The sequence below is a fragment of the Archocentrus centrarchus genome, chromosome 3, assembly GCF_007364275.1.
Source record: "Archocentrus centrarchus isolate MPI-CPG fArcCen1 chromosome 3, fArcCen1, whole genome shotgun sequence".
Lineage (NCBI taxonomy): Eukaryota > Metazoa > Chordata > Actinopteri > Cichliformes > Cichlidae > Archocentrus > Archocentrus centrarchus.
This window is the reverse complement of record NC_044348.1, coordinates 2,340,978-2,362,565: the sequence shown is the minus strand read 5'-3', so window position 1 is coordinate 2,362,565 and position 21,588 is coordinate 2,340,978.

Below are 21,588 nucleotides of genomic sequence, written 5' to 3'. Positions count from 1 at the left end.
ATGCACAGTTACCAAAAAAAAAAAACCCAAACAAAAACAAAGTCTTGAGTGACACACTGAACTAAAAAAAGCCTTTAAGCTGTCGGATTAGACGGTCCTTTCCATTCACACTCTCAGCTGGTCAGGGAAAAAAAAGGAAGTGCAATCTTGAAGAGCTTTTGTGTGAATGTGCAAGCGCTCTTTGAAGTAGTTTTGAGCAGGTAAATTGAGGGGTTGGGTTGTAATTAAAAACGAGGTGAAATGGGTAGCTGTCACTCACGGAGCTGAAAACCACAGGGGAGGTCAAAAGGCCTGAGGGCAAGTGCAGAGGAAGGCATGGGCTTGTTGCAAGGGGAGAAAAAAGGTAGCAAATCACAACATGTTGCTTTCAAGTCCTGAAAAAGATTACTTTTCAAAACGCACTTTATTCCTCTGATGCTTTCACCTCGGGCGGATCGAGCTTTAAACGTGGCATCGCAGGTAAAAATTTCAACTTAAAAAATTATGCTTAATGTTTGATGCAACTTAGCAATCTGTTCTAGAAACAAGCTTTACAATGACCACAGGGATTTTAATAAAATATTCACAGTTTTAACTGGCACAAATAAATATTATATATATATATATATATATATAATATATATTTGCAGTAAAACTTCACAGAAACACCACCTGGCGGAGACCAAAACAGAGATAAAAGCCGTGCAAATATTGAACTCATATTGAACATGTCAACAGAAACTTAATTAAGTATTAATAATGGAGCCATCCACAGTGATACATCACTTCCTTCAAGGTCCACTCCACCGCAGTCCAACTGAATCAGTCAACGTAAGTCAGATGCATCTACATCAAAGACCACACTCATAACTGGAACTTTGAAACAAACAGAACAAAAAAAGAATCCAATAATGAGAATCATGTGAGTTAAACCACACATTTATTGGGGCTTCTGTGATCTGGAAGTTGCTTAAAGAAAAAGTAATGGGTGATGAGAGGCAGACATCAGATCTGGGAGACATTTTAACAGGCTGCATAGTTAGTGAAAAGAAGTATTGACTCCATATTGATTCAATATCCATCTATCAAACACAGATGAGATACAACAGACTCCGGTTCAGTCTCTATACATCAAACCGCTGTGAATAATGAATAGACAATGTAATCATGAAGTGGATAAGAGGCACAGCATAAAGAGCTAAGCAGTTAACATTATTATGCAGGGCAGTCCCCGTCATCATTTTGTGTGTGGCAGGAAACTGAACGTCATATGAAATTTCTCCATATGAATTTTTTATGAATCAAAACATTTCAAGTATCAAAGATTTGGCATTGTGCTATTGGCCAGTTTTTTTTCTCTACTTCTGGGATCGGCTGCATGTCCTTTATAGAATAAGCATAAGCACTGCTGTCCCAACTTTACATATAGCTGGCTTTGCTAAATTTAAAAAAAAAAAAGGATTTTGTACACAAAAAGTACCAACATGCTGTCTTTTACAATACTCACAACAGTGACTTGCCATGAAATAAGAAAAATAGGCATGGGCACTGTTTGTTCTGATTTACACCAACATAATGATTCACAAATTTACTGTCTCTCCAGCATCTTCTAATATCATGAAAATTATGCTATTAACATCTCTACCTCCCTTGGGGAGCATACATATCTTATCTTGCTCACCAGTACCATTGTATTCATATGTCAACATTGTGGCAGTCAGGGATTCATAATATCCAATGCAATTTCTAAGGGGGGAAAATCCCTCCATTCCCAGCAACTCCCAGTAATACCAGCCCACCCCTGACAGTACTGGGGGTCTTTTTTAGGAGCTGTAAGTGGGTGCTGTGGTCGGGGACATTCCCATTATCACAGAAAGCAACATGACACTGACTCATTCATGTCACTGACTTGTGGAAACTGTCATATGCGTCACATCAAGTCTATTGACATTCTGCTTTGGGATTATGTCACTTTCATAAACCAAATCTGGGTCTAGTTTGCATCGTTCTTTGATATAACAGTAACCGTTTACAGCGCAGTCTGGTGGTATTTGGACAGTTACTGTTGTTATTGTTTTTGCTCCGGGTTTAAGGAGACTGGATTTGAAAGTAGAGACTGACGCTGAGATTAGAGTGCTGACCTCCAGAGTCATTTAGACACTGTGCCCATCCATCCTATTACAGAGGAAAACTTTTATACAGCCCCCTAAAGCAGCAGGACGATTACAGTGCTATGGCTGATGAGCTCATATATAAATAGCCATAAAATAGTATGCTTTATATTCATATTCACTTTTTCATTTACAATCCAGAGCCCAGGATACAGAGATACAAAATTAAAGATAAAAAAATGGATCTGATTTTAGTGTTATTGTTCAGTATTTTGTATTTTGGGGTAACTCCAGAGGGACTAGCAAACATTTTGTTAATGTCAGTGTAATCCTACAGACTGGTGTACGCTAGCCTTTGCAGCCACACATGCAGTCTGCGAAAACAGACATCTTGCCATTTAATCAAGACTCTTCCAACAGCCATGAGCCATGCTTTGTCAACTCACAAGCACACACCGCATGAAAGCCTGGAGCGCATCATCATGTTCACATAATAATAATGTCCCATTTAAGGCTTAAAAATGAAACGGCATCGGTTCTTCAGAGCCTTTAACAAACAGCGGTGAGTCAGGCAGACAAATGCATCTTTATTTTCTTCTTCTTACAGAAACACACTGATCTGCTTCACATCCAGCGTCCCCGCTGCCTCAGCTCGCTGAGTCACCAAGCCGGTGTGGGATGCCTACATAAGGGCATGACGCACACAGGCCATCCCCGCAGTGCTCGGTTAGCTCTGTCAAATAGAAGTTGAGGGCAGCCAGAGCCTCACACTGGGAGAGTGCCCTCGATTTGAAGGGCACTTTCTGAAAACTGAAGAGTGCAGATGCACAAGTTTAGCAAATGCCACTCGGAGCAGGAGCTACCCTGATGTGTTTGTGGACTTCCTGCAGGCATATTTGCTTATTTCAAACTCTCACTCAGCTGCTGGAGCAACCACTTTGTATTTCTTTTGCTCTTTTATCTCTACTGTTGTTTGCACTGACACTCACTTGAGAAGTGATAACTTGCTCACTAAAGCAAACACTGTGCTCCATCAAACCCAGTGCCAGTCCTCATTCTGCACCAACGCACTTTAGGTACCTAAAACTTGTTTTTATTGATGGATGGATGGATGGATGGATGGATGGATGGATGGATGGATGGATGGATAATAAAATTATATAAGAACATTACATACATATTATAACCAGAAGGAGAAAAAGTTAATGTGATATTATTAGTGCATTTCTCTCAAATTAACCCAAAAATACTGTGTTATTTTCTTTTTTTCCTCTAGTGAGTGCAAAGACTTGCTGGGATATACATTTCTAAGTATGAATCATTGTTTTTGTAGAGTTTTTTCTAGACAGACTTACAGACACTTTGTGTAGCGATAACCTGCAGGGAAGGTGTGATTTACTTTCTAGTATTTTCAGGACTAAGAACAGTGAGAACTTTAAGCTAGAATTGGACCACCATCACTGAGATTCCTGTACCAAATTATTATTATTTTACAGTAACAAACTGCTTATGGAATTATACTAAAATAACCATGCAGCTAAGCAGGCACACTGGGGAAAAAAAAACAGTTAAAAACTGGGAAATCTACCCGCCAGTATAAAAACAGAAGCTTCTAATTTTACCACATGGCCACAGCAATACGTTAAAAATGTTTTCATGGCATCTTGGACTTGTGTATTTTTAGCTTGATGATAATGGCGCGTTTCCTTTTTTTTTTTTTTTTTTTTCCAAAAAGGAGGTTTTGAAATCGTTTCATAACTGAGAGGCGTGTTAATTTTCTCCACTTGTTGAGGACCGTTTAGTCTTTCCACTGAAGCTCATGCATGAAAATCACAAACCAGCCGCAACATTTTTCACATTTTCACACGGCACTAAACCACAACACCTGAGGTCTGTCCTGCGAAGCACAGTTCTCACATACGTCGATGGCGCAGCAACAATTATGTTGATAACTTCAGGACTATTACCCTTATTACTTTCAGGGTTCAGTAAGCGACCTAAAAAGCGCTGTGCTTAACACGCCATTATGAACTAATCTACCAACATGAGCAAGAACTTTAAGGAGAACACAGCAGGACCAAAGCTGCCATAAAGTGCTATCTCTCACAAAAAGCTTTCATAGGGAGCCAGGACTTAAACAGCTCTTGTTATAATTCAGGTAATGGCCCTGAGTGCTGACTCTACAAAAGACATGCTCTGATAACAAGGCTTTCTTCTACCTTTTCAAAAGAAATCTACGTCGTCAAATACAGAGCAACCTAAGTTGAAGGCCTCTTCCAGCAACTATTCAGGGATTTATAAGGTAAAACTAAATCCCAGCAGCAAGCGTCCATTCATTCATTAAACTCACAGCATACCCGATTCTGTAAGGAGGGTTCTATAATAATTCCTTGCTGCTACTGGGGATCAGTTTCTACCCCTGACATGTCTATTTCAAGTTGACCTTTCCTGTTGCTCTCTTTCTCTATCGTTACTTCATCAAAAGCTGGATAAGTAAAACTGTATTCACGACACCCTAACAGCCCACAAACTCTAAAAGGTTCACTACGTTAAACACAGTCTGGTTTCTTACCGCTTTGTAGGCTTCACAGGAGAAGCGGCTGTAGCTCCTGGCCGGCACCCTGAGGCCACTGTACCCCGCCATGTGGGGCTGTCACGCCGATAAAGACGACTACCAGGGAGAAGACAACTAAAGATTTTCAAGATCCTTCAGCTTCAAAAAGATCAAAAGATGAGAGCGCTTGGTGCGTACAGGAACGCATAAGTGGTCACAACGTCCCTCCTCCCAACTCACACACATCTCTGTGACAGCGTCAGTCTGGCTTGTTTGTAGGACGTGCTCTGTTCCTCTCTGAATGTACTTCTCTCTTATCTCACCCTGTTTTAGTCAGCTTCATAGTGAAGCCTCAGACAGTCTGCCACTCTTTTAATCTCCCTCTCTCTCTCGTTCCCTCCCTCTCTCTCTGTCTGTCTATCTGTCATTCACTGAGTCAGACACCTTGACTCAGTTCCTTCTTCTGCTGCTGGTAGAGAGATTGACAAAAAAAATGGAGAAATGGAAGTTTTAATTTTAAATATCTGAAAACTGCGTTAGAGAAGTGTAGGCAGCTGCTTGCTATGTTTTGAGAAGATTCACCAAAGCCTTAAAATCCAAAGCTAATGATCTTTAGCTGTCACACAGCCAAACACGCTAACTGCTCTGACCAACAATATTGGTAGGTAGCCTGACCTACATGTAATAGTACTGCAAGCTGTGTCTTATGCTACACCAGGTCAATATAATACTGTATGTGCTGCTTCAAGCAATGAGAGAAATCAACTCAAGTTTTCTAGTGTACATGGTAAATATGATGGATGTCTTTGCTCCTAACGCCTAATGACAGAACACTTTAGTGACCTTCCTGCACACCTGGTGCTGTACTTTACAGCAGGCACACACACACACACACACACACTTGCACATACACACATATACAAACACAAAAATATGGGAGGTCTCAGGTGTCGCGGGTGGGCTGTGCTACTTCCCGAATCCAGCCGTCATCTTATGTCATTAGGTGAGTAAACTTAAACCAGTATGATAATGTGCTTACATCAGCACTCTGCTGCTTCATGTTCATAAAAGGACATAAATTCAGACCTTAGAGCGTCACCAAATTGACCACAAACTTCAAGAGCAGGTCTCAGAGCAGCTTCATTAAACTCTGAACACTTTACTCAAGAACACACATACTTGCACTGCTTCCCATGGTGTCATAATGATTTCTAGACCTTATTAAAAAACACACAAATAAATAAATTCTCCAGTTTTCTCTGCCATCATTTCCATGTTTTCCAAAGTAATTAACAACCTCTAAAACAAGCAGTATACAACTGCCTGTGGGTGACCCTTCCTGCTGCCTGGCCACAGGACTCAGCATCTCTGCATGCTGCTGCAGGCTGAGGGTGACATGTGGCAACACATCCCCTCTGACCCAGGCTGGGCTGCCTAGCAGATGGCTGGTGGGAGATGATGGATGGACTGATGGAGTCACTTACACAACAATCTAGAAGGATGCAGAGAGGGGTGGGAGTGGTACATAGGTGCATCCTACTTATCCGACAGTGGGATTTTTCTCTGTCACTTCTAACATGCTGACTCAACAACACCAGCTGTGAATGCAGGAAACTTGCTCATCTTAAAAGTCAGCAATGGGCAACAGGGATTGTCTGCGCAGCTCTCAGTGAGCACTCGCAGACACAAACAGATGGCTTCTGAGAAAACAAGCGTCACAAAGGTGTCCTGGTCCGACAGATATGACAACAGTCTGCTCTACCAGCTGCTGTGCTGTGCCCTGCGCTCTAACACTGAGATTTTCAGTGCTTGACCAGTGGGCGGTCAAACAGATTTTCCACAGCAAAACTTACTGATGTACTATTAATACAAAACTAGAGGCAAATGCAGGATTGAGTCATTGAAACAATTCAAGGAAGCTCGAGAAAAAAAAGACAGCAAGGATCTGGAAATTTTCAGAATACTAGAACATTAAAATTTGTTTTATTTTTATTTGTTCAACTCATGCACAGTGGGGTTTTTTCTTCTTTATAAGAGATTTAGTCTTATTTGCGAGCCAAATCACACTCACAGAGCCACCAATAACCAATAACCCCTGAAATTACCTGGAAATAGCAGTAAGTGTCCCCCTTTCCCACCACAAGCCAAACCTTTTAAAAAACGTCCACAGACATTTTCTGAGGGGTAAAAAGGTTACTGGGTCTTTCCTGTCACCTGTCCTATCAAACCAAACATAAAAGCTTTAAAGACAGATCATCTGATAATATGAGAAATTCATTCAGAGTGTACACAAAGTGCATGTTCTTCACACAGCAACCCTACCAAACCAAGAAAACATTTGTGTTTCTTTTTTTTCCCTCTTCTCTTCATTAAAACTGCATCTGTGGGTGCAGCTTTTTCTTCTCTGCCATGAGCAGGATACACTACGGCTGGTTCGTGGTCTGTGGGGCCCCTGGCAGCGATCCTCCCCATGCCAGTGTACTCACACCGTCCTCTCAAGTGGCTTTAGTCCACAGAAAACCGAACCAGGCCAGCTTTAAATAAGCCCTCGTGTCTTTGCTTACTCTCTGTTTGGCACATGAAAGACATGTGGCTTTGTGAGGCAGGGAGGCCGTACTAGGCACATGGTAGACAAAATGACTTGGCCAGAGCTCTGCGCTTAAGAGGATAGGAAACAGAGCCATCCGTCTGAGAGCACGTGTTGGCACCTGTACTTGTAAAAAGTGATCTGAAGACCACATCAAGCAGAGTGACAAACATCACCCAGAATTCACAGCAGAATAAAAAAAACAGCATTTTCATACAGCAGTGATGGCTTTGATTTTATAGAAAGGTTCCTCCAGAATATGAGCGAACTGAATCGTGAATACTTCAAAATTCCCCAAAGTGGAGAACAGCTGAAACGGCACAGTTGTGTCTGCTCAGCAACGTCTAATCAGCATCAATTTTGAGACACGCAGCCTGATGCACACGAGGGCACAGCAGCTGTTATGGAGATGGCTTTGGTAGTTGTGTTAGAGCGACCCAGCAGAGAACATCCTTTGGCAGCTTCATCTTGGTCCTTGAAAAATCAGTAGATATTCTGGGTTTTTCTGAGATCCAGAAACTTACAATACCACTGATTTTGTTCCCTCTGCAGCATTTGGAAAATGTGTATGCACCAAAAGATGATTTCTTAAGCTCCAAAGATGATGTAGTCAACCTTCAAATGCACAATATGAGGGTATCTTTATATCTTTGAGTCACATGTACATTTTGAATCCCTTCTCAGTTTAAATTTGGCCAAAGATCTCTGCATGGGTCAAATGTTGGCAAAAGAATCTTGACTATCAAATAATCAATACACCCGCGCTAGAACAGAGAGGATTATGGACTTCATAATAAAAAGAAAGGTCATTTTCATTTCTCTAAGTGTGTGCACGTTTGCCTGTGCGTGCCTTTGTCAGCCCCAGTCCATTTCACACAGGCACACATAAAATACACATTCCCCCCCCTCCTCAGTTGGGATGTGTGTAGGTTAGCGGTGTGTAATTAAGCTAGCCTTCTTATCAGCTCATCTCAAGGCTTTGGCAATAACCTCCTCGGCTTCCAGCTCCCCTTCCTCTCTGGGCTCATAGGAGATCCAGATAAGGAACAAGGCTGAAAAAAGAAAGAGACATGGAGAAAAACAGGGAGAAAAGAAGGAGACGGTGTTCTAACTGCTTGTGTTATGTGTAAACTCAGCAGGATGCCCATTATCCTAAAAGACTTTTATTAAATCTGCTGCTTCCTACTTTTATCATATACATCAGTTATTACACAGACCTTTCTTTTTTACTCATTTGTTTGCACCACATGACCCACCTGCACCTGACCGGCCCTGCATTTTATCTCTGTGTCCCAGATGCTGTTGAATATTTACCATCTCTGTGCCATTATACTTATATGACACCAAACTCTGGGCAACAAAGCAGCAAGTAAACCTGTTTTTTTTTTTTTTCTAAATGAAAGAAGAATAGACACACACACACACGCACACACACAAATGTGCCGCACAACTCTGTTTAAAGCCCTAGATAAGCCTGTTTTAACTTTCCATGCAGACATCAAAGTGAAGCTAGTATCAGGTGAGGGGAAAATCAGGATGCATGCCTTCAGCACTTTCTTCTGATATTAAAATGACCGCCATTAATCCACTGCATGCTTGCAATCTAACACCGTAGCTTGCTGTGAGGTTTTGGGCTGATGAGACAAGCACTTTTACTGATCCATAAACACAGAGTAGAGAAGCTGCAGCTTCCAGAAAGAAGGGGAGGATAAAGGATGTGAATAAAAAGAGCTGTCAACAACAGAGAGAAGCCTATAGGGTTGTGACATACATTTCTATATGCGCAGTAAAGAACTGAAAAGCACGATTTTCTAATTTCCTATGGGTGGTTGACCTTTGTGATGATCTGGAAGTATTCAGCCTACCAGTTTCATGGTGAAATTGTTCTGCTCCCAGCGGCACAACATCAGACTCATGTTGCTTCTTGCAGCTTCCTTCCTCAGAGACACCTGCCTCACACTGAGGAAGACTGTTGCTTGCCCGGGCAAACCAAAATATAAGCCATTACCAGGTCTAGGACAACCTGAAGTGAGCAGAGCTGCAGCAAAACATAAAAAGAAAAAAAATCCACAAATTTAAAAACAGAAAGTCCAAGAAGGTGGTTTCAAGTTTGAGTCCTAAAAGAGTGAACCATGGAGATCCAGGGAGAACAGAAGAGCTACTGCTTGCTGGATCCCCAGCAGGTCTCTGTATGCCTGAGGGGGGGTTGGGGTGGGAGGACCTCAGTCCCTCCAGCTTCTCTCCACCCACTCTGGGACACCGAGGAGGGAAAAATAAACGCAGGAGGTGAAAGGCAAGAGGAGCTCTGCGGCTTCTGCCGCCGCTCTGAGAGGCAGCCAAACCAAACTCGGTGGAGAAGAAGCAGGAGTGGATCCCCCTCCTGCTTGGCCCACAGCAGCACATTGTACTATTCCTCTTCAATGGACCATTGGTCATATGGGGAGGAGACTAAAAGAGAAAAGGACAGACCTCTTAACCTTTCTACCACCCCTCCCCCCCGACAATCTACCCCCTGCATGACAAAAAAAAGTGAGGACAAGGGACAAAAAAGGGATGATCAGTGCACCCTCGACAGCAGTGGGAGACTAAATAGTGGGAAGTGCAGAGCTCAGAGTCCAAACCACGTAAAACTCAATGCTAACCGTCACTTTTCTATTTATTATTTCTTTAACCGGCTCCTCTGCTGCCTGTTAAAAAAAAAAAAAAGCCAAGTTTTATTTTTCCCAACCGTAGAAGGAACAGTCCGCTCTCTGATCAGCCGTCACCCACAACACACTGCAGCAGCTGCATGTGTTTATTTATGTGCATGTGTACAGCGAGTTCATAACCTAAGCATTTATGTATGTGTGAGTGTGTATGTAAGAGTCCGCAGTACAGGATGCCCTGCGTTTGAGCCTCTTCCAACCCCCTGTGCACACACACCGCAACCGCTGACCACAAATTACAAGCTGAATTTGAATTTTGGGAAAGGCCCAAGATTTACTGAAAGTTCCCACAGTAGGGGGATGCCTGATCACTTCCAGCAGGCGGAACAAAATGCTTTAAGCTCTATGAAACAACAATAACATTGAAACCATGAAGAAGTATAAAGTAATGAAATAAATAGTTTGCTTTTCTACTGCATTCTATACTGCCAAAAAAGTAAAACACAACAGAGCTGCAACTTATAGCCGTCCCTGGCAGTTTTTATACTCCATGACTGAGGGAAAATGTGCATTTTATGTTTTCAAATAAAAAGAACAGATATTCAGAGCTAAAATGCACCATAAATTCTAAGTCAACGCATTCAACTGTCAGTGACTTCCAGTGAAAATATCCTGCAAAAAAAAGAAAAGGTGCTCTCTTTCTCCTCTTTTTCCTCTATACATGCGTGAGGTTCAAGTTTGGACTTGTGCTCTGCTGAGCCTGCAAATGCAAAAGCATGCATTCCTTGTTAGTGAGTAATAACAGTGATGCCAATCAAAGCGTTGCCCAAGACAAACAAACAAACAAACAAACAAAAAAACAAAAAAACCCCACTCAGACTGTGTCAGCAGGATAGCCAATAAGAAGGACATGACAGCAGCCAGCAGCCTCGGTATGAGCAAATCAGCAAAGCAGATGAGTGAGAAAGAGAAAAGGGTCGATGTCCTGTTTGTCTGGGGAAGTTATAAACATACGTGAAAACGATCTAAGTAACTGACATCTGTTATATGAATCTGTTACACCTGCTTTTGTTTGGTAAATTAAAATATGTCAGGTAAAGGTGGGTGTACAGCAGCTCATTTTCATTTATTTATTTATACGTCTTTCCAGTAGCAGAACTTTGGTTTCAGTTGTTTTAGGGATTGAAGCTCCTGTAAGTTACTGCAGTTTGGGGGAAACTGTAAAATTTTTATCATTTCTTTTATTATGAAAATAATATTTTGTTTTGGAGAAAAGTTGACTTTGGTTTGTATATTCTGCCAGTTATAGTTCTCAGAAAGACAACTGGAAAAAATCTGTATCAACAGGTCACACTTCGGGAAAAAAAATTGGAATCGTCCAAGACAATTGCAATTGATGCAACTCTAGCGAGTTGCTACAAAGTTGCTGATTGCTTTTTTTTGTTGTTCACGAAAGACAAACTGAATTCAGGGCACACTGCAAAAAAAAAAAAAAAAAAAAAAAAAAATCTAGCTGCCACTACTGTTTTATTTATTTATTTATTTATTTATTTCTATTCTACTCAAAGCACTTATACAACATGCCTCATTCACCCATTCACACGAGCACTTTTTTCTACACCTAACTGCTTTCTATTTAACATTCTCGCTCCAATGAACACATCGGAGAGCAACTTGGGGTCCGGTATCTTGCCAAGGACTGGAGCAGCCAGGAATCAAACCACCGACCTCCGATTAGTAGATGACCTGCTCTGCCTCCTGGGCAGGTCTCAGTGGACCCATTCAAAAACACAAGTCTCCAATTTTACCACACGGCCGCAGCAAAATGTTTTCACGGCACCTTGGATTTGTATATACTTTTTGCTTAATGTTGATTTTCAAATATTTCTGACAGGCGCTGCAGATGCCCTACTTTTTCTATGCTAGAGTTCAAGTGATAAACACCACAAAAGAAAACCCACCAACTCAGCTTCCCACACCACTGACACATCAGTCTCCCATTGCACGTAACTGGCATTGATTTAATGATATTCTGGCTCTACAGGCAGAGAATATGTCAGCATTTAGTGCTTCTGTTTAACTGTTTTAGTCCAAGCCTTCAACAAGCTCATTAAGTGAAGCCGCAGTGAATGGGCTGAGTATGGTTCCTTTCACAGTCCCAGATAAACCTTAGTGTGTGAGGAACAATGGGGGTAACCCCATCATGGAAGGGCCTTTGTTTTGGGGGGAACTCCACCTCTGTGTTCTCAAAGCTGGGGAGGAAGATTGGGGTAATAACGGGGGTGAAGGGGTGGGATGGACATGCTGCCTGGCTGTGCCGTTCTGGATGGAAGTGATTGCGGGGGTTTGAGGACATATGGACTTACTAGGGGACAGAAAGACACAGACAAAAGCATTTGGACAGAGGTCTGCTGTGGAAGTAATGCTAGACTACATTATTTGTCTCTCTGCAGCTTTCACATTGTCTAAAACTAAATAAACTAAATAACTGCAGAAAAAAATATCGGAGAATCAACATATAGATGGGTTTTCAGGTTGGTTTATAACCTGACTGCTCCAAATGTTGATGAGACTGAATCTCAGCAGTGAAGACGGTGAGAGAACAGCCCACACTACAAACACAAGACCCTTAATATAATCAAAAGTAAACTTTCATTGAGGAAGCACAATGTCTTTGTAGTCGTTTAAACTAAGTAATGCCTATTTTACCTATTAGCAATCCAGCTTTTTAAAGTACTGCCATGTGGACAGATAGTCACAGAGAATGGAGAGCATCTCTGACAGGCAGACAGACACATGAGACTGTCTGCCAAGCTTTAAATGATTATTAGCAATATTAAACATTTACCGCTATCATTTCTTAAATAAAGCATTAGAAAATTACATTTATAGCATATAAACTGACCACTCAACATAATCTTTAGCTCAGCTTGTACTTTTTTTTGTGTACAGAGCAAAGAAAATGTTATTACAGTTGTCTGGTGTCCCATTACAAAACTGATTATAGAACATTTTGGATCCAAGGATGCCATCTGGGCCTGTCTACCACAGCTACCAGCTGAGGCCACCTGAGTAATGTCTTACTGATGAAACAGCATCCAAACACAGCAGTCTCGCAGACTGGAAAAGGTAATCCTACCCAGCAAAAAAAGCAGGAGCTCTTCAGATGTGAAAACTTGAGACAACTTTGGAATTCTAGATCACCATTCATTTTTGTTAATAAAGTATTTAATATTTCACAGTTGCACAGTCTTCTTGTAATCCCCGGAAGGAGGATAACTGTTAAAATTGGAAAGATTGATTTTTTTTTTTGTGCGTGTTTCAGAGCGGGTGATGCTGAGGTCTTCAAAACTGCAGAACTTAAAGAGTTAAGGATCTGGGAGAGGCTTCTTGAATGGCAGATTTACAGCCCAGTTCTTGGATTCAACATTTATCAGCAAAATTAAAACCAGTCCAACTGAGTGAGCCCAGACATGCAGTACAACACACAAAAACATACAGTACAGTGCGCACACACACACAGTCACATAGTCATTGTGATTCCACCCAGGTTGTAATCAGAGGAATAAATCAGCATGAGAAAGTCCCTGAAGCAGGATCCACTCCATCATCGTTTCACAAACAGGCAGCCTTGACAGAAAGCCAAGCAATATTTCATAGTTGTTTTCATGCCTATTTACACTCAACAATCCCATCAAACCCAGAGCACAGCTGAGAATCATCCAGACGTGAAGCACGGGTTGAAATATATATACGGTATTGCCACTTTTCTTGAACAACATAGTAAAGCTGCATCCAGGCCAGGGGCACACATTCAAAACGAACCTGCGGAGACTTCACGTGACTGAAGTCTGAACTTCTGCTACACTTTAACATTTCATTTGAACCAGTCACCTAATTCAATGATCATGCTTACACACCAAGTCAAATCTGTGCACCTGATTCTTGATTTTTTAAAGTCATTAAAGGTGTATGCTGTACACTCACTCTACCCTGGAAAAAGAACAGTTCAAAGAAATCATTAAAAGCCAGAAATTACCATGAGATTCATGCCCAGGATGTAAACGTCTAACCACAGCTGTATATGTAATCTACTGAACAGGGTTTCATTGTTGTCTTTTCACATCTTTCTAAATCTAACATGTCGCATCAAACTTTCATGACCATCAGACGTCATTGGGTCCCTGCTGGCTCCATGGATGTCATAGAGTTACCCAATGGAGTCTCAGTGAGCAAGACCTTTGGTACGATCCTCTGGGGAGGGTGACTTCAGCTCTGCTGACCTCTACCTTCTTTTTCCACGCTGCCTTCTGCTTCCAGACTGACATGAAGCTGATTGTGTTAGTCTGAGCGCTCTGCCGTGCACATTCCCCATGCGGCGCCGCTCACAATAACCTGCTTGTCTGCACAAATGGGCTCCTTGTGACAACTAACACAAGAAAAGCAGAGGAGGAGAGAAACCAAAGTGAGGAGGGCACCTTGGAGGGAGATCAATGGAAGGATGTTGACTCAGGAGAAGCAGATGCCCGGTCTTAATTAATATGGTTATGTCCTCAGCCATGACCTCACACAGGAAGGACAAGGGACGACCACACAGGAAGTGGAATCTGATCGAGACGCATTAGGCAGAGATGAGGTCATTACAACTGGAGCCAACTGCCATATGATCACATATATCCTTAAAAAAAAAAATCCAGGGGACTAAGCTTTAAAATGCTGCAAAGAAAACAAAGAACTAAAGTGTTCCTATAACAAAAACCCATCTTTGATAATCCTGCATCATGGTCATTTATGGAAATGATTTTAGAATTTCTTCTCTTTAATAAAATACCTTGAATGTCATCATCATCTTCCCCACACTCAACACCAAAAGTGACTTTGTGGTTATTTATTTCCTGATTTATCCCTGATGATTACTTGTTACTACTACCTTTAACTTCATATACAAGGTTTCTATACAGTACATAAGTATAAGTATATTTATTCGAGTAAATAAACCTGGTCTGAAATGCAGTCCTGAGCCCTCAGAGATAAAATCAACTCTGATTAAGACCACAACATTTCATTTTGATGAAATCAGAAATTAAACCAGCGCTTGAACTAAAACATATACGCTGCCCCGTTCTGCAGCTTGGCACCATTTCACACTGATGAGGTGTTCAGGGACCTATCGGGGGACGAGCTGCCTCCTCAGTTCAGATAAAAGATCCAGTCACCATATCTGACCGTATTCTGTTTGCGCCTGAAGCATCTGCCGGTATCGCAGCCATCGGGTTGTTTCAGCCCACCCTGATAAATCTGCAGGACAACCGCCTCTGCGCTGTCTGAGACGGGACACACAGGTGGTGATGTTGCGCTTACATGGGCTTCCTCCTCCCTCATGGTGATAATGAAATGTGTGATTGGCTACTGGGTGAAAACCTCTTATCTCAAAAGTGTCAGCTGCCAGGAATGAAGGGAAACCATCCTGGCTTCCAGACTGACAACAGTGACATCTGAAACCACAAAATGATAAAGTGTGTAACTTGAATTCATGAGGATCACTCACAACACCCGACAAGACATGGTCCTGTTTCCTGTACTCACTGTCTGAATCCTGCAGTGTGTTAAACCCTCCGTTATTCCTTTTGAACAATGAACTCTACAACAATGAGTCACTCAAACGTCCATTAAATTTAACTTCAACTTGCAATGCCTTCTGAGGAGACATATGTGTGTATGTGTGGTCCTTTGTCATGGTAATATAAAGCAGCAATATAGAAGCAATATAGTCACCCAGCATCCCCCACCCAATCTGTCCTGCTCTGTGCAGGCAGGAGGACATTAGCAATCCAATGCAGGATGACAGTTTTTTGCCTTTCACTCTCACCTGCTGGGCCGGGCCTTCAAGAGACCACGGCTGGATGTAAAAGCCATAAAAAAAAAGTCATTATTGCTTTTCACATGATGCTGGGGAGAGACCCAACACACAAGAGGGGTCAAATGAAATAGGCTTTAAAGGTTGATGCTGACATTTACAGACTGAAAATGCTTCTATTAAATACTTTCAGCTTTTGTTCAATTGCTTTCACACCTGTCCTGCCTCGTGCTTAAAGCTCCGTCTCGCATTTTTTAACTCTTTATATCAGAAAAATGTATAAGTTGTCAAAATGACATTGAAATGACCTGACGACGAGGATTTACTTTCCTTATGCGTTCAATAGTAGAGGGAAATTGGACATTAATCAAGAATTATATGCGTGTGTGTGTGTTTGTATAATCTCTACACTTTCATCGCCGTCAGTCAGTACTTCCCCTTTAAAGGTCATTTAATTAGCTTTGAATAATTAAATGACTTCACACGTTACTTGGTTTGTGCGTTTGTAGTCGTGCCCATTCATGCAGTGAACTCAGACTCAATTTAAATTATTCAAATTGGGGAAATCATGTCAGGCATTTACACATTTTCATGAATGGAAGAAGTTGCATTAATAGAGCTCTGAGTCACTAATGTTTCTGTCATATTAGTGATTTTTGATTTAATATCCAAACAAAGTTCTTCATTACCCGTTCCCTAAAACGGGGCCCGTCTTAATTGTGGATCCCTGTTTGTTTCCACAGTTCCACTCTGTATTTAAGTGAGTGGGATTCAGCTCCCAGGCTGAAATGAGCTTTTGTAATGAGTCTAATAAAGTCAGCCTTTATAGAGAGCCTGCCTTATGGCTGCATCTGGAGAGATGCTTATTAAGATAGCAGCTTCTTATCACACTGGCACACGGGCAAATCTCTCTGTGTGGCTGTGTTCTCCTGTGTGAGTGAGTGTGTGTGATTGTGTGTTTGTATGTTTTTAATGCCTTATAAAAGGTCTAAGTATGCTGCACAGAGCATCAGAATTTTATTTACAGAGACTCATACATTGGTGTGATTGCTGGTTTGAACCTTTACCCTTTTAAAGCAGTACCTAAGAATGAATGAGCTGGCAACAATGAACAATTAGATTACAAAGAGGGAAAAGCTGGAATGGGGGGGAGTAAGGAAGGAAACAGGGCAAGAAAGGGAAGATGCTCAGGGTCAAATCTGAGGCATCAATAAAGAAAAGAGAAGCAAAGACAGTGGTCTTCAATGACGTTGGGGACGCACATTCACACCCACACTAATCCTCATGTCTGTGAATGGAGGTGGGTGCAGGAGAAAACTCAAACACCAGAGGGCAGCAGAGTATCTGTTCAAAGCTCTCAGCAATGACAGTATGGGAAAAATGTTAAAGGTCACAACAGCTGAACAGCAGTCATTTCTTATGATGTCACACACGAGAAGCAAAGACAGTACACGTACACACACGTGCCCGCGCACACACACACACACACACACACACACACACACACACACAGATACAACAGTTTCAAATACCATTCACACATTTCCAGACTATCACCTTCACATTAGATTCAGCAGATTGTGCCAGACTACACATACACACACACACATACACACACACACACACACACATACACACACACACACACACACACACACACACACACACACACACACACACACACAGGTTAAGCATACAGTGCTATCCTCTCCCCTGCCTGTAAATACGGTCTGCCTGTCTCCCTCTGCCTCCTGCTGCTCTTGTTGCATTATGGATTAACTCTTTGTTACAGGTGTACACAACATGTTTGTGTGTTTAGTGCCAACTGGGCCATCCAAGCTGGATGTATGGGAGGAGCACAAGCCACAGCCGCACTCTGGTATGACTTCACTAATCCCTCAGATAACTACTAGCATACTCTGCTAGTACCTGTTATGCTCAGTACATGCTGTGTTTGATGTTTTCGCTTCAAACACATCTTGCTCTCCTCATGCTTCAGGCCAATTGTTTCCTACATTTTCTATACATATAAAAAGGGTAGGTGGGGTTCAGCGATGTACTGTATTTTATGATTTTCTCACAAGTAAATTTGGATTTCAGGACCCCTTCATGGTTTAAAAAAAAGAAGCAGCAGCAGCATTGACAGAGACAGTAAAAGCAAAAGGGCAAGTATTCATTGTTAAGAAATGACTCAAACTTCAACCCACTCTTATGACTGGTCTGATTGATATCTTTTTACATCTTCTGTGGGTGCTGAAATCTGTCTCTGACTCTCCAAAGATGATTGCTCTCCCTGCAATATAGTCGAAAATTGCTGCAAAATGGACCCTCCAGGAAAAAAAGCACTCTCACCCTGCTTCAGGAGCATTTCTTTTTATAAAACTTTACAGCAGCTACCGCAAAGGTCACGACAGCAGCTTTTAATTTACACATGATCAGAAGAAGAAAAATGAATTCGCATAAAGTTTTGTCACCAAATGACAGCAGAGGGATCGTCTGAGGGTGATTGGACCCTTTTTGACTATTAGGCAAAAGAAAAGTTCTCAGTATGGTTATCTGGAAAGGCAGCCACTGTGTCTCCAGAGAGCTGCATTTCATCTCACTCTGCCATCAGAGTAGATTGAGTTCCTGCTAAGGACCAATGGAGTCTGTGCAGGTACTCCACTGAGGGTTGGGACCTGCATGAGGAAGGTTCATCAAAGCCATCATCAGGAATTCTGCCTCACAGCCCACTGCTCAGTCATTTCCCTGGGTGAAGCCCAGCAGACACAGGGCAGAAATGAGGGCAATAAATCTAATATATAAACAAACATTCCTTTGTTATAAGGATAGCTACCAAATATGGCTTTAGATCAAAATCTCTCATCTCTCTCTGTTACATATATATGCACAAATAGAGCATATGACTGCAATAACACTGCTCCTGGTGATGAAGGTCAAGGGTTAACCCAGCTGAGAGAGTGAAGATGGCTGCATCATCAGCAGCACAGGGATAAAGAGAGGGGGAGAAAGGAGGCCAGACAGGAGAGAGCAAGAAAGTCACAGAAAGTAGGTCAGTCAGAAAACATGATTAGCCACTAAACAAATGACACCAGCAGCAAACTCATGCCACATCCAACAGAAGTGGTGTCCCGTATCATTTCCTCACGCTGGAGTCCTAAATAACCCCTAAATAACTGCAAAGGCTTCCTGAGCCCATACTGTAGAGACAGGCTGGCAAGCGTAGACTTGCTGGCTCACCAAAACACACAAACATACACAGACACCTTCTTCCCCTCACTGCCTTACATGGTGCTGGAGCGATCCCTCTTGCCGTTGCAGCCCTTTGCGTTGCGTGGGGTTGCTAAGCGAAGCCAATATTTCACAAACACAGAAAAACAGCCACCCTGATATCCTGCTACGCCGCCATCCCGGACAGCAGAGACACCAGCCTGCTCCGTGTCTTTCCAGGAACCCACTCGATTTGGCTCCGTGTTTCCATCCTGCTACACTGGAAGTATGGAGATACTGACTTTGTTGATTTATAAAGATCAATTAACTGACAACTGAAGAACTGAACATCTTTCTATTTTATTTATTTTATAAATGTCCCACAGAGAAAAACAGGCCCTCAAACTACATTTAAATCATAATGGGAGAAATAAAATGATGCCATTAGCTGGGATTTTAAATCCGCGGATACATATATCAGGGGAATAACACTTAGTATCTGGGGTTGGAAATGACTGTTTACATCCTGACCTGAGTGTTTCTGCCAACCTCTGACTCTGCTGCGTTGCTTCTGGGGGGTCTTGAGCCCACCTGCTGGTCCAATGAGGGGATCTGGGTCTTGACAGGTACCGGAGGTAGAGCTAGAGCTGATGGCCTGCTGGGGGTCTGGGGGATGGGCAGGGCACTATGCACAGGTTTGGGTTTGGGGAGTCCCGACTTCATCTTTGAGGCCACTAGAATGGCTGGCATCTTTTCCCCGGCCACCAGATGACCGCAAACTCCCCTCCCTGTCGCACTGAGATGGGAATCCTGCCACTAGTAAGCAAGAATTCGCTCTAACTCACTTACAATGCAGATACTTTTGTGAGCGTGAATAAGTTGCCAGATTGGGGAAAAAAAAGAGGGAAAAAAAAAAACAAAAAAATCACACATTAAGGTTGCACCTGATCCACCACTTGATTGAAGTAAAGTGCAATTTGTTAATGTCCAGACTTTAGCTGCTCCTGCTGGGTCTCAGCAGGGGGGTGAGCTGAGCTCCCCAACACGCAGTGGAGGGGTTTAAAACCCACCAGTCCCACCTGTTTCCTGGTACTAAGTTGATTCAACTAGTCATTTCATGTAAGAATAACAACTTGTCCTCAGAGTTTTCTGGTTTAAAAAAGAAAAGGTATCCTGATTGAAAGTCCAAAAAAGAAGATCAAAAATCCCACTTCACACCAAGAGGAATCCCCAGTTGCCTGGTGGTAGAGTGAGTGTTTCCTTCCATTTATTTCCAGTAATGAGTGAAAGTCAGCAAAAGCCAGAGGATCCTACTGGAAGCAGCACAGCTCCTCTCCCAACGAGCCCTCTTAATTAATTACACCATGGCTTCAGGAAGACAGCAAGAAAGACTGTTTTTTTGGGGCAAGAGGAGAGAGAGAGGAGGAGAAACAAGGAGATGGAGAGGGAAAAAAAAGAAGCAAAACGCAGCAGCGACACAGCGACCGCTCACTTCAGCGACTGCTCACCCTGTGACTGCACAGCCTGAAACACACTGCGCTTTCCTCTGCTGCCTCTCTCTCCCTCCCTCCCTCACTGGTAAGTCGTGGTTAGCAGCAGGTGTGGCTTAGATCAGGACTGACATATGTGGAGAAAAGCTCAACACATCGGCACAGTGGGTGCCTCCAGTCTGCCTCTCACACACAAATTCCACCAGTGTCCTGATACAAATGAAAAATGATCAGAAAAAAAATCATGATCTGCCAGTTCTACTTGCACTTTTATATGTGGGAGAAGGTATTCCCATGGATCCAAAGCACATAAAATACTGTGATATTTATGAAAATTAACAATACTATTAACCTTTATTACTCTGAGACTGTTTCATGACAAGTAGAATTTCTGTCAACAAATGTTAGATGGACTTTCCCCCCATATATTCGTGTTCAACATGAATACTGCATGAGCCTACTTATTCTGGTGATCACAGGACTTATCATCCAACCTAATGGCTTTGGTGATCCCAATTTTCCCTCCAGTGCCACCATGAGGTTGACATTTGTGATACTGAGTAAAATATCGTGACAGCGATTCAATGGGTTGTCATGAATTTTGGAACAGACATTCCCATCAAATGTTGTACTGATTGATAGACTCTCTTTTCTGTATTCTATCCCTCCTCTGGCTGTTAAGCTTCCCCTTTTTAAATATAAGGATGGCCAATTAGTGGACTAGTGTCAGATCAGCCTAACTCCCAGCAGGCTTAGTCAAGCTGCTGAGGCGTGGACTGAAACCCTGCTGCAGACCTAAAGAAAAAAAAAAAATTACAGATTTACTCAGGATTTAAATGTTCTCCCCCCCTTTTCTCATCCATTACCAGCTAATTTAAGAATTTAAAGAGTGTTTAGTATTTAAATCAGGAGTTGTAATCAGTAAACTACCAAAATAAAAATTAACAGACTCTGCATTGTATCCATAGAGCAGTGTTAACATCTTTGATCATTTCAACATGGGAGTGCCATAAAACTTGTCAATCCTGTCTCCCAAAATGTATATTCCAATACAACTTAAATGCATTCTCAATTATGTTTTGATGGAAATGCATTTTCTCTCCAACGTGCCATATATTTTCCTAGAAAAATTAGAAATAGGTGTAGCAATTTCTT